Below are 12,244 nucleotides of genomic sequence, written 5' to 3' on the forward strand. Positions count from 1 at the left end.
TAATGAGGGTGTTGTGTACCAGTTTTTCGCAATTGACGCTAAATGCATTTAGGTGTCAAATAGGAATAACAGAATTCCACTTAACATGGTTAGATCTATGATCAGTTATGCTACATTATCTTTTTCATTTAAGAGTTTAACGTTAATGATGTCGATGCGTATTATGAACTGCATTCCATCTTAGTCTGTCTCAAGGATACCGTTTGAGCTGTTTTTTTGACTAAATATTAGTTTGAATCATATGCACATATGGGGTAGTCTTGCACATGTGCGCTTAATATAGACAAGTAAGTTGGAAGCAGATGATAGGCATGGTAGATTTGATAGCTACTCAAAAGTCACTAGGATGTATTAGTTTATGATCTCAAAGATAAAAGTTGATTGTTTTCACTCACTGTTTATCTATAAGAGAATCATATTATGAATCACATACCTAGTAGCATAATGTTAGAGAATTTGGTATGAGTACCAGATGTACCACATGTGAACACACTTATTATAGAGATTGAGAATAATATATGAATTCCCTATTGATGCGTTAGCATCATCTACTACACAGATTCTTGCATCGGTACATTGATGTAATGAGAGGATTATCATCCAATCCGACAGAATCATGTTTTTAGGTGAGACCATTATGGACATCCCTGTTAAACATGAGTTGAACCCAGTAAGCTATATGGAAGCGTGAACCGATATGGATACAGATCGTTTCGGCGAGTTATTATGAAATCAGAGTTGGAATCTATGTATTCTAATAAATTCTGGGATCTTGTAGAACTTTCTAGTAGGGTGATTCCTATGGAAGGCAAGTTAATCTACAAAAAGATACCAGAAGATTTCTTAGTGAATAAATCATGAGTGTACAAGGGAATGTCATTATTTTTCTGATTCTATATATATTGATGACATCCTACTCATTTAGAATGATGTGGAAGTTTTGTCATCAATAAAGAGGTAGTTGTTCAATTACTTTTAAATGAAGGATTTTCAAGATGTAAGCTATATTTCTAGGATCAAGCTTTTGCAAGATCAGGTTAAAAGGAAAATAGGCTTATCTTAATAATCCTACATTGATAAAGTTTTGACCAGGTTTGGTATGTATAACTCAAAGAATGAGTTCTTGCTTTATTTATATGGATTGCTCTCTCTAGTAAGTAGTTTTCCAAGACTAGCAGAGGAGATTGAGCAAATGAGACTGGAACTATATGCTTTGGCATATGGGAGTCTCATATATGCCATGGTCTATACCAAATAGGACATCCGCTACATAGTAGGGATAGTCAGTAGATATCAGTCCAATTCTGGACTTGATAACTGGTCTGTTGTGAAAAATATCATTAAGTACCTAAGGAGAACCAATGATATCATACTCATTTATGGATGTGATGATATGGTTCTAGTCAGGTATGTTAGTTCTGATTTTCAATCAGAAGTAGATACTATGAGGTTCATGACTTAGTGTATGTTCACTTAATGGAAGGAAAATTAGTTGGTAGATTGTTAAGCAGATTTCAACTGCTGACTCAAACTTGCAGGTGGAATATATTGCAGCCTTAAAGGCGGCAAATGAAGCCTATTGGTTTGATCTTACTGATTTGGAGGTTGTGGAGTATACTAGCCTGCCTATTGAGCTATGTTGTGATATTAGTGCAAAAGTAGTCCAAACCAATAACCCAAGCTTCTATAGAGGAACAAGATACACTGAGAGGAAGTATCATGTTCTACATGATATTGTCTGGCAAGAAAATATACTTGTAGCTAGAACATTGCATTGGAACACAACTTTGTTGATCCATTATCAAAGGTGTCATTGATCAATAATTTTGATCATCATTTGGATAGCATTGGAGTTAGGTGCAATTTGAATTGGCTATGAGGGCAAGTGGGAGCTGTTGGGATTTATATGCCCTGGCATAGCAAATTCCTGTTTGGATTAAAGTGACATATGTTCCTGACGTTTCTGAAATATTTATGTTTTATACAATTGGTGAATTCAATGTATTATATTTCGATTCATTATAGAATTGATAGTGTCCATTTGATTACAAGAGATATTTATATATATGTATGTGATGGCAATCAATGCATGATATATAAATAGTAATCATAAATGGTTCATAGTTGGTAATTATGGATGGACTCATAATTAATTAAGATTTAAACTGGATCCGCGTTAAGTTGAGATATATTGCGAGAGCCGTCGTATGCAATTACTCCCTATCACCGTCATGGCATTTGACTCTTAAGTATGAGAAAATTATAGACTCTTTTATTAATTAATAATTACTTTGATTTGTTCGGCGGATTCTTCGGAATCCTTAGACCGACACTTTGGGTAGTTAGGTAATTAATAATTAGAGGGTTATATTTTCAATATTTGCAGCATTGCTACTTGTATTTATTTTGTATTGATTATGGTTAATCACAAAGTAAATTCAAAGGCCTTCGTGTGTTTTTAGACAAAATGATTTATTATATATTTATTTATTTAAATTATTATTTTTGTCAAATAAATGTTTTATTGTGATCGAGTTAGAAATAATTAAAGGTACCAAAATAAATATATTAATTACGTAGTTGGATTGATGGCTTTATTTATCCGATAACTAATTATGCATAGAGGAGTCAAAGTGCAATATTGACTTAGAGGTTATTTATTATTTAATTAGAGTTTAATTAATTTCTTTTAGTAGAATAGAAATTAATTTATGAATTAATTGAATTGGATCCATGAACCGGGCCAATTATTAATTCATTGTAGCCAATAAAATAATAGGCCCAATGGATTCTCACTCATAACCCAACTTGATATTGGAATCATATTAGATCTGAGACATATGAATTAGAGATTGAGAAGGATTTGTTGTTTCCTTTTCTTTATTTTTATGTTGCCTATAAATATACATGGTTTATGTATATTTTGGGGGTGATTTTTTTTTAAGAAGAAAAAATGAATAAATTTCTCTCTCTAGAAAATTAGGGTTAGTGTTCTCATCTAATGAAGGCTCCCACAAGCCTAATTTTCCAAGATCATTCATGCAGGCTTATGATTGATTTCTAAAGGCAAGACTATTACCAAGAAGATGGAGATCCATGAAAAATGTGTCTAGCAAAAGAGATCTATAATAAGTGAGAACATTCACTTTAGAGGAGAGATTTAAGGTTTACTCAAATCTTGATGTAAGTATTCAATCTTTTAATTGAATGATACATCATGTTTTATTTTTGCATAAAACTTGTCTCCATGTGATGAATCAAGATCTATGAATTTAAAATCCCTCGAAAAGCTTTTAAACTAGCACGTTTGCCTACACCCACACCATCATTATTTTAATCCATTATTAAAAATTGCTGCTACTGTATATAAAACAAGGGGAAAATAAAATTAAAAAAAAAAAAAAAACCCATGAGCTTGCTCTGATTTATAGATAAATCCCTAACCATTTGCATCTATCTCCCAAGTTCCTAACTCTCAAATTGTTTCAACTGATTCGATCCAATTAAATATTTTATGAATTGAATTGGTTCGAACTAAGCCTTCTCATAAATTTAATTTAGCCTAATATGATATATTCAGTTCGAGATCACTCCTTTTCTTAATTATATCAAGCCTAGTAAATAATCAAAAAGAACTTTTTTAGAAAAAAAAATCATACCAATCTAATTAAAGGACCCTTACCCGTACTAGTCTCACGAGTAAGATATAAGTTGTAAATTTACGTAACGAAAATGATTCGAACTCTAACTTCATTCAGACATTCAAAATTCATTCTACCCAAACTTTATTTAGACATTAAAAATCCATCGTACCATTCAACTGAGTTACGCCCACAAACCATGATTATACCAAGCAGGTGAATAGTAGTAAATAACCAACTAGAAAATCTCAAAAAGAAAATCATATTAAACCTGAAAGTCTTTAATGTAGGGGGCACAAATGTAAAATAACCAAATTACAGTATAAATGTGTAATTAAAGGAGATTGGCGATGACCTTTGCTCTTGTACTTTACCAATTTCCAAAGGTGTTTTCGGCGCCAAAACCATCAAAGTGGCGCTTTCTTTTCTCTCACCATTCAATCCACAGAGAGAGAAGGACGAATGGAAGTGGGAGACTACTGATTTCTCCATCATAGAGGGGAACTGCTATACTTCTTTCTCTTCGATTGCATCCTGACCTTGCACGAGGTACATATATGCGTATGTTTATATACACCCGTATATATTAAACTCTCATTTTTATTCATCACCATTGTTAACTACAGAAATGCTAACGAATATTTTTCTGTTAATGGATTAAACAACTTTAGCTTTAGTATTAGTTAACAACTTTTCTTTGTACTCGCTTAAATAACTTTAATTTTAATTTTGTTAATGTGATGCATTATAAGTAATAAATCTGTGATAAACGTCCTATGTCCCTTTTCAGTACCCTCTTTTGACAATTGTATACCCCACTTATTCAAATGAAATTATACCAACACCCTCCAATGTTACTATTTTACTATTAATTTTGTTACAGATGCCTAGGTCAGTGGGTTGACCCAATAGGTTAATACCTCTGGCACATTGGAGCGGAAAAAAACATAAAAAAAATTGTTTGCACCAGCCACCTAATTCTTGGGCCAGGGCTTTCACTCAATCAAACATTGAAGTAACATTATCGCTTTGGGTTTAAGGCCTTAATCTAGAGAATTCAAACTATTTTTAGGGCACACAGTTCATCATTCAATCACTTCCAGAGAACCAGAGCGAGAGAGGAGAGAAAATCGAATCACTGCAAGTCTATGAAGCTCACCACTTTACAGGCAAGTACTCATCTCTACACTCTTTGCTTTGATTGAAAGCATATTATACATACTACATCACTGTGTTTCTTCAAGAAATGACTATATATATCTGCAAAACTCTCATCTCTCTCTCTCTCAACAAGTCTTCACATTTCTACAAAACTCGAATCCCTCTTCTCTCCTCTTCTTCTCTTCGTCTCCAAAACCCCCCATTCCGGTGGCGGATTACTTGATTGATAGACACAAATTTTCTCATGAAACTGCTTTGAAAGTCTCTTCCGTCGTGACTTTTCTTGTTTAAACCGACACGTATTAGAGAATATGTCAAGAGGGTTGATGAGATGGGCCTTGACAGGGAGTCTAAGATGTTTCTTCATGCGATTAAGGCTATTGGTTTGATGACTAAAGAGAATTGGGAGTTGAAATTGGAGGTCTTTAAGAGTTTGGGATTTTCAGAAGATGACATTTTGTCGGTTTTTAGGAGATTGCTTTTGATTTTTGTTCGGTCAAAGAGGAAAATTAAGGCGATAACACAGTTGTTCCTCAGCACGAGCAAATGTGATATCTCATTTGTTGTTAATCACCCATAATTATTTAGTTACAGTATTGAGAATAGGCTTGAGCCACAGATAAGAGTTCTGGAGGTTCTGGAAAGCATGAATTTGCTTCTTAAAAAGCCGAGTTTGGTGACCGCATGCAATATCACTGAGAAGAAGTTCTTTGAGAAATATGTACTCCCTTATTCAGATGAAGTTGGTGAATTATTTGTGGTTAAGAAGGCCTCATAGAAAGCAGAAATATGTGCTTAAAGATCATGACATCCTTTGGGACTTCATGATTTAATACTTGAGGCAGGCTGAGACTGAATCTGTTTTCCGAGAAGCAATGGCTTGGCGGCATAGCATGGCAGGTAAGTAGGTACCCTTTTGCGCTAGATATTCACAATTTTTCTTTCTTGTATCCATATGGTGTACTACTCTGAAAAACATGGCTTAGCTTGTCCGTTTAGTAGATTCATTTTTTGTTTGCTGTTCCTTTTCATGCCTTGTTGACTGTTCTGTTTTCTAATTCTCTCTGTTTTATCACTATTATGTTATGAAATTTATTTACCTCAAGTTGGTTCATTTCGCATGTATGGAGCTAATAAATTTGATGGCCTTGTGCAAATTTACAAAATTAGATTAGAAATATGGACATCATATAACTTAATGTATTTGGGTATGAGTGTGATTTGTGTCTATGTTGTCATTTTTAGTTTTTGTGTCAGAGAACATACATATTTAGAGTTAACTTAATGCATTTGACCTTGCACGATGAGTTCAAATAGACGTACGTACAAGGCTGATCCAAAGAACAAATTTAAATATTGAAAAAACAAGCTAAATATATCTTGCGGTCTTTGTTTGCACTGTTGATCTCCATCTTCTTTTGTGGATTATATGACCTCATTTTTTCATTTTATTTTTATTTTTAAATTTGATATCTTTGTCATGTTCAGCTTTAGTCTAGTGATTTTAGCATTTTAACTACAATATTTGATGCATTAGTTTTGTTCAGTTTTAGTCTCGTGTAATGGCTACCAATGCTGTGCTCCCTTACTCCTATAAGCATATATGTCTTGACTCGTGTGACTAATATTTGTGATGTATGAATACCAATCATATATAATCCCTCCGTCCCACAAAAAATGTCCATCTTTAGCTATTGTATTCTATGCATTGCTGCCAACTGCACCCATAACACAGATCTCTCAACAAGCCCAAGAGAATGATTTTTTAATCCTTTGATTTTGTAAAATAATCAATGATTCAACCAATGAAGGAATTATCTTGGGCTTGTTGAGAGATCTGTGTTATGGTGGAGTTGGCATCAATGCATAGAATACAATAGCTATTTGGTAACAAGTCATTAATGGTTTGTAGCAAATTGGAGTTTGCAACAATACTGGAATGATAGGATACAATAACTAAATGGTACGAGTAATCAATTGATCCGTGAAAAATTGGTTATATATTTTAAACTTCAAGGAAGTGAAATTGGAAACAATCATCTTTCCCTGTAGATTTTGTTTCAAGAGAGGTTTTTAGCTTCAAAAGTTACATTTTTGAATGGAACAAAAGCACCAATTTCCTACCCTTGTCATTCTTTTTTAACTTTGCTGCTTCCTTGAATAAGGGATTGATAATATCTTAAAATCCTTTTTTATTTGAATGTTTCTTAAACTTGCTTAATCAAAGGTAATTTAAGTGCCAAAATTCTATGCCATCTTAATAGAATAGAACATATAGCTTGTGAACAGTGACACTGTGGTAAAAATGAATAGTACTGAAGAGAGTTGGACCAATTTGACAAACACACTGTTTTGGAGTTTTTGACTTGACAGTATTTATATTAAGTAATTCAAACTTTCGGTTTGTGGAACAATAATCATGCTGTTTTGATAGGGTAGGAATGTCATGAATTATATAAAATGAGAAAAATGATTTGGCAAATGTTTTAATGTTTAAACTATTGCCTATAAACTCTAAATGGACAGTGAAAGGTTAGGAATCTATGGTTGCTATCTTTGAATTTGCGTGTAATCCCTGGTATGTGTGGTTTGTGTTGTGCAATGATCGAAATGGGTGTATGGAGATGTGCACAATTTGCAACAGTATAATGTATAGTTCATCTCTTGATTAGTTATATCCGAAAGTGGTTGAACGTTGTAGGTTGATGTGACTTTGTAAGATGGCTGAACATTTGTCGGTACTGTGGTAAATGCTGATTTACTTTCAGATATTGCTATTGTGAATATCAATTCTACACTTCCACTTCCATCAGCAAAACTTGGTTCTTCAAGTAAGCTACGTCCGGGGGAATGGGTGGTAGCTTTGGGCTGTCCCCTTTCCCTTCAAAACTCTGTTACAGCCGGTGTTGTCAGGTATCCAAAATTAACTGAATGATATGGATTTTTCTGCTTCTTAATATTGTATATTGAGAGTTTAAAAGGTTTGTCTTGATATAACTACAAATATGTAATATAGTTTAAATAATAAATCTTGCTTATTAATTGCTTTATAACCATTATTGGATTTGTGTTTGGGATTTATGTATTGCATTTTAGTGTGTTTCTTGATCATGGGCCGAAATTTTCTATACTTGAGATGAATTGAGGAGAACAGTTAATTAACTATGTTTTTAACCCTATTTTTCTCCCTTTTAAACTAGTTATGTTGACCGTAAAAGCAATGTAATGGGTCTTGGAGGTATACAAAATTAACTGAATGATATGGATTTTTCTGCTTCTTAATATTGTATATTGAGAGTTTAAAAAGTTTGTCTTGATATAACTACAAATATGTAAATATAGTTTAAATAATAAATCTTGCTTATTAATTGCTTTATAACCATTATTGGATTTGTGTTTGGGATTTATGTATTGCATTTTAGTGTGTTTCTTGATCATGGGCCGAAATTTTCTATACTTGAGATGAATTGAGGAGAACAGTTAATTAACTATGTTTTTACCCGTATTTTTCTCCCTTTTAAACTAGTTGTGTTGTCCGTAAAAGCAATGTAATGGGTCTTGGAGGAATGCAGAGAGAGTATGTTCAAACTGATTGTGCGATCAATATGGTACCATAGCTTCTTCCTCGGCTTCTCTCTCTCTCTCTCCCCCATATTTCTTCACATCCTTTTTGTAAGTATTTTGATAGCTTTTGTGCTATAGGGACACTCTGGTGGACCCCTTGTTGACCTTGATGGAGATATCATAGGTGTTAACATTCTCAAATTAGCTACTGCTGGTTTGAGTTTTGCTGTACCAAGTGACTCGGTTTTCAAAGTTATGGAGCACTTTAAGAAAAATGGCTAAGTTTTACCATTTATATGCATCTATTTTTAAAAATATTGGATTACATACTTGTATATAACCTTGTTTTGAATTGCATAGTTTGTTTACTCTCTCTCTCTCTCTCTTTCTCTCTCAAACATAAGTTAATAAAATGTTGAAACTGCTAAAAGATTATGTACACACACACACATGTATATATTGCATGTTTAGATAGAACTCAGAGATAAATATAGGTGGATTCTGATTTTAGCTACCATTCTTTCAATGTTATGCACCCAGTTCGAGTTTTTCGACTTTACATTCAATGATTGTATAATATGCGTTTCAGAACTGAATGTGTTGCATAAATTAACTCTAGAGATCAAATTGGTCCACCTACCTTTGAATAACGAATTAAGCAAAATTCAAAAACAAGTAAGAGGCCCAAGGCAACCACAACACCTGAATTGAACTTGAAGACGGAGATCGCGGCTAGTTGAGAGGTGGAGAACATCGGCGACGCTTGCCACAAGACCCAATTGCAAAACCCTTGCACCAATCACACCCAAACATAACCCATCTACAGAACTTAACCAACAACCTCTCCATCGGAATTGTGATATTGACACGGCCTCACCATCAATGGCGTCGAACTCGTCCTCTCGTGCCCAGATCTAGGAAGGGCTGACCCAAGTGTTCAAGAAATTCAATGTGAATGGCAACTGCAAGATCTCGTCATCGGAGCTCGGCAATGACACCACCGTGGAGGAGCTGGACATGATGATCCAGGAGGTGGACGGTGACGGCGACAGGTGTGAACAAGTTCATCAAACTGAACATGAAGGACATCGCCTCTTAACAACGATCCGTCAACGTTACATCAGGGATCTGTCGTCTTTGGCAAACGTTAATCGCTGCCTTTCTTCTTCTCCACCTAGGTCGCCGGATCTGGGATCCATAGACGACGATTGCACAGAACAACATGCCTTGATAAGTTATTTAGAAATATTCGTCTATGAGCACAAAGATGTAGGAATAACGCATATTTTGCTTTTGTTCTTCACGGCTGAAGCATTTTAGCCATAGTATGTATTTGTATGGTTTTATATATATAGTTTTTATATTATATCAATCTGTCATCTTGGGACTTACCGGGAAAAATAATAAATCTGTCATCTTGTTGATTTTCTCTAACATAGTAACATGTGTGAAGTTTGTCCAACAATGATAGAAATCAAATATTTTCGAAGCCCTATAACTTGTTAGCTTTGCTGAATATTGAAAAAAACTAGATTAATTTTCTTAGTGATTGTGTCTGTGCACATTGGATCTTTTGTTTGTTACTTCCCTATTCTTTGCTTAACTTGGGGATGTGTATAGCTATATATATATAATAAACTTTTAACACCTGCTACATTCTGTTGTTGTCCCTGATAATTAAGCGAAGTCTATATATATCATAGCCATCGCTTTTATATATTTACTAATTCATCTAATTTTGTTCTGTCCAGTCTCTAATAATTATTTGTGCTTTAATTTGATCTCTTCACGGGTTAAATTTGTAATTTTTGATAGTGTTGATTTCCACTTCCATCAGGATTTTGAAGACATGGCTCTTAGAACTCGATTACTCAGTGGAATGGACTTACAGTTGATGAAACATTCGAAAAAGGTTCAGTTTGGCAGTAAGAATTATAAATTTGTAACTTCCTCATGTAATTCATGGATAGGAAAGTTGTACTTTAAGGTTTATCTATTTTATTCTTTCAAGTCTTTAGCCTTTTGCTTAATTTTTCTGTTTTTTCAAGTCTTTCAAGGTTTATCTGATTTCATTTGACAAAAGCTCTTGGCAGAATTGGTTTCAACGAATATTAAAAAAGATGTGCTTGTTTTAACCTTTTTTTCTCCCATTTGTTAGGTGTTAACATGTTATATTTTTTATTTGGGACCATGGATCTTATAAGTCTTCATATTCTGCTTCAATTTGTAGTTTGCATGATCAATTTTGCCCCTTGCTAGGGTTTTGTTCGGTTTTGTACTAGGCTGGTAGTAAATTATGTTGAATAGGTGATAATTGGTATGAATTTGAACGACCACATGATTTTTTTTTTTTTTTTTTTGTTTTTGGCATATCATCCCCTACCATGTTTAACTTTGTTAAGTTATTTTTAATAACCTCACCTATGTAACCTGTTCGATTTTATGGTATATGTGGTAAAATCACTTGAGGTGTTGTTTGATAACTCGATTCACTATTCAGTTTAGTGCTTAGTTCCGAACAATTTGAGAATACTGAAAACAAATAGCTGCTCCCGAAGACCAAAGCTTTTGACTTTTCAGCAAATTGTTTATGGTGAGTTTGGTAGCCAACCTCTTGTAGGTAATCTTCTTGTTTCAAAGAATTTATGAGCTCGTAGCTTTGTTTGAATATCCCATCTCATCTTCTTCGCACCCCTATGCTATTCAAACCTTGCAAATTAGTCCACCCAAAGTTAAGCTGCTATTCGAATTGTTCTGTATATGTGGGACAAAAAATTGAATGTATCTTAGTGGTAAATTATGAGGATACTCTTAGTCACTAACACTGTCGACCAAAAAATTGAAAAACTGCCACACATTAAAAATAAATAAAAAAAGAAAGAATAATAAAGAAAATTAGACTTTAGTGACCAATTTTTTAATAAAAAATTTGATTTTTAGTGACCTTAAACATAAAAAAAAGAGTGAGTAGTTACAGTAAGTCAAGGGAGGATAATTTAGTCAGCAAATTCTTTTAGTAAGTATTGTATAAAATAATTTTTAAACATCGTCCTGTATATCAACCCTACTCCCACCACCGTTCCTATTCAAACAATATCTCCTTAACACCAAAAAAATGTGGATGAAGAAGAGAAAGAGGAAAAACACAAAGAAGAGATGAGACACGTATAGAAATATTTTGGGTCCATTATTAAATCTCTTTTGCTGACGTGGACCAGTAAAAAATGGGTATGTCTTCTTTCATTACTAAATCAGTGATGATATATTTACCTACCATAACTGATTTGGTAAATATAGATGTATAGTAATTAAATAAGAAGGAAATAAAATTTTTAAGAATCTTATAATATAGAGAAATAAAAAATATATATATATATATTTGAGGCCTTCTTATTAGCTGCTACCTCACCTAAGGGTGGAGCCAGCCCTATCCCAATAATGAAATATCAAACTCTCCCCTGCATGCTAGCTAATTTTTGGGCTTCGAAACTAGGGTTTTTTAAAATGGGCCTTAGTAATTGTTGGGGTACTGCTTTCCATGTTTTGGCCCAAAAGCCTTTTTTATTTCGAACCTATCGGGCCTTGTTCATAGTATCGTATTGGAATTTTTTTTAAGAAGGTCCATCTTTGAGGTTGATGCTGAGGTTATTGCAAAAGGCCCATTTACTACCGTTGTTGTGATCCTATGGTAGAAGATAATGCTCATCATTTAGCAAGTTGAGCTTTTAAGAATAAATTTAAAAAAAAAAAAAAAAAAAAAAAAAAAAATTATTTTTGAGATTGCATTGTGTGTTAAAAAAAATTTATTTTTGAGTTGTTGATGTACTTGGAATTATCCCGGATCAAATCAAATTATCAATAAATTTTTTGCCTTCTTG

The 12,244-nt window shown here is 33.6% G+C and overlaps 1 long non-coding RNA gene across 1 annotated transcript; it reads left to right on the plus strand.

Annotated features, from left to right (window-relative positions):
• Positions 1-5,710: 5,710 nt before the first annotated feature.
• On the plus strand, positions 5,711-10,396 carry LOC132312456 (uncharacterized). The gene is made up of 2 exons (XR_009483274.1): positions 5,711-7,715; positions 10,204-10,396. It is a non-coding gene; the product is annotated as an uncharacterized LOC132312456 (long non-coding RNA).
• The last annotated feature ends 1,848 nt before the right edge of the window (positions 10,397-12,244 follow it).

The sequence above is a fragment of the Cornus florida genome, unplaced genomic scaffold, assembly GCF_030987335.1.
Source record: "Cornus florida cultivar Cherokee Brave unplaced genomic scaffold, ASM3098733v1 CherokeeBrave_3.0.0_Hap2_Chr06, whole genome shotgun sequence".
Lineage (NCBI taxonomy): Eukaryota > Viridiplantae > Streptophyta > Magnoliopsida > Cornales > Cornaceae > Cornus > Cornus florida.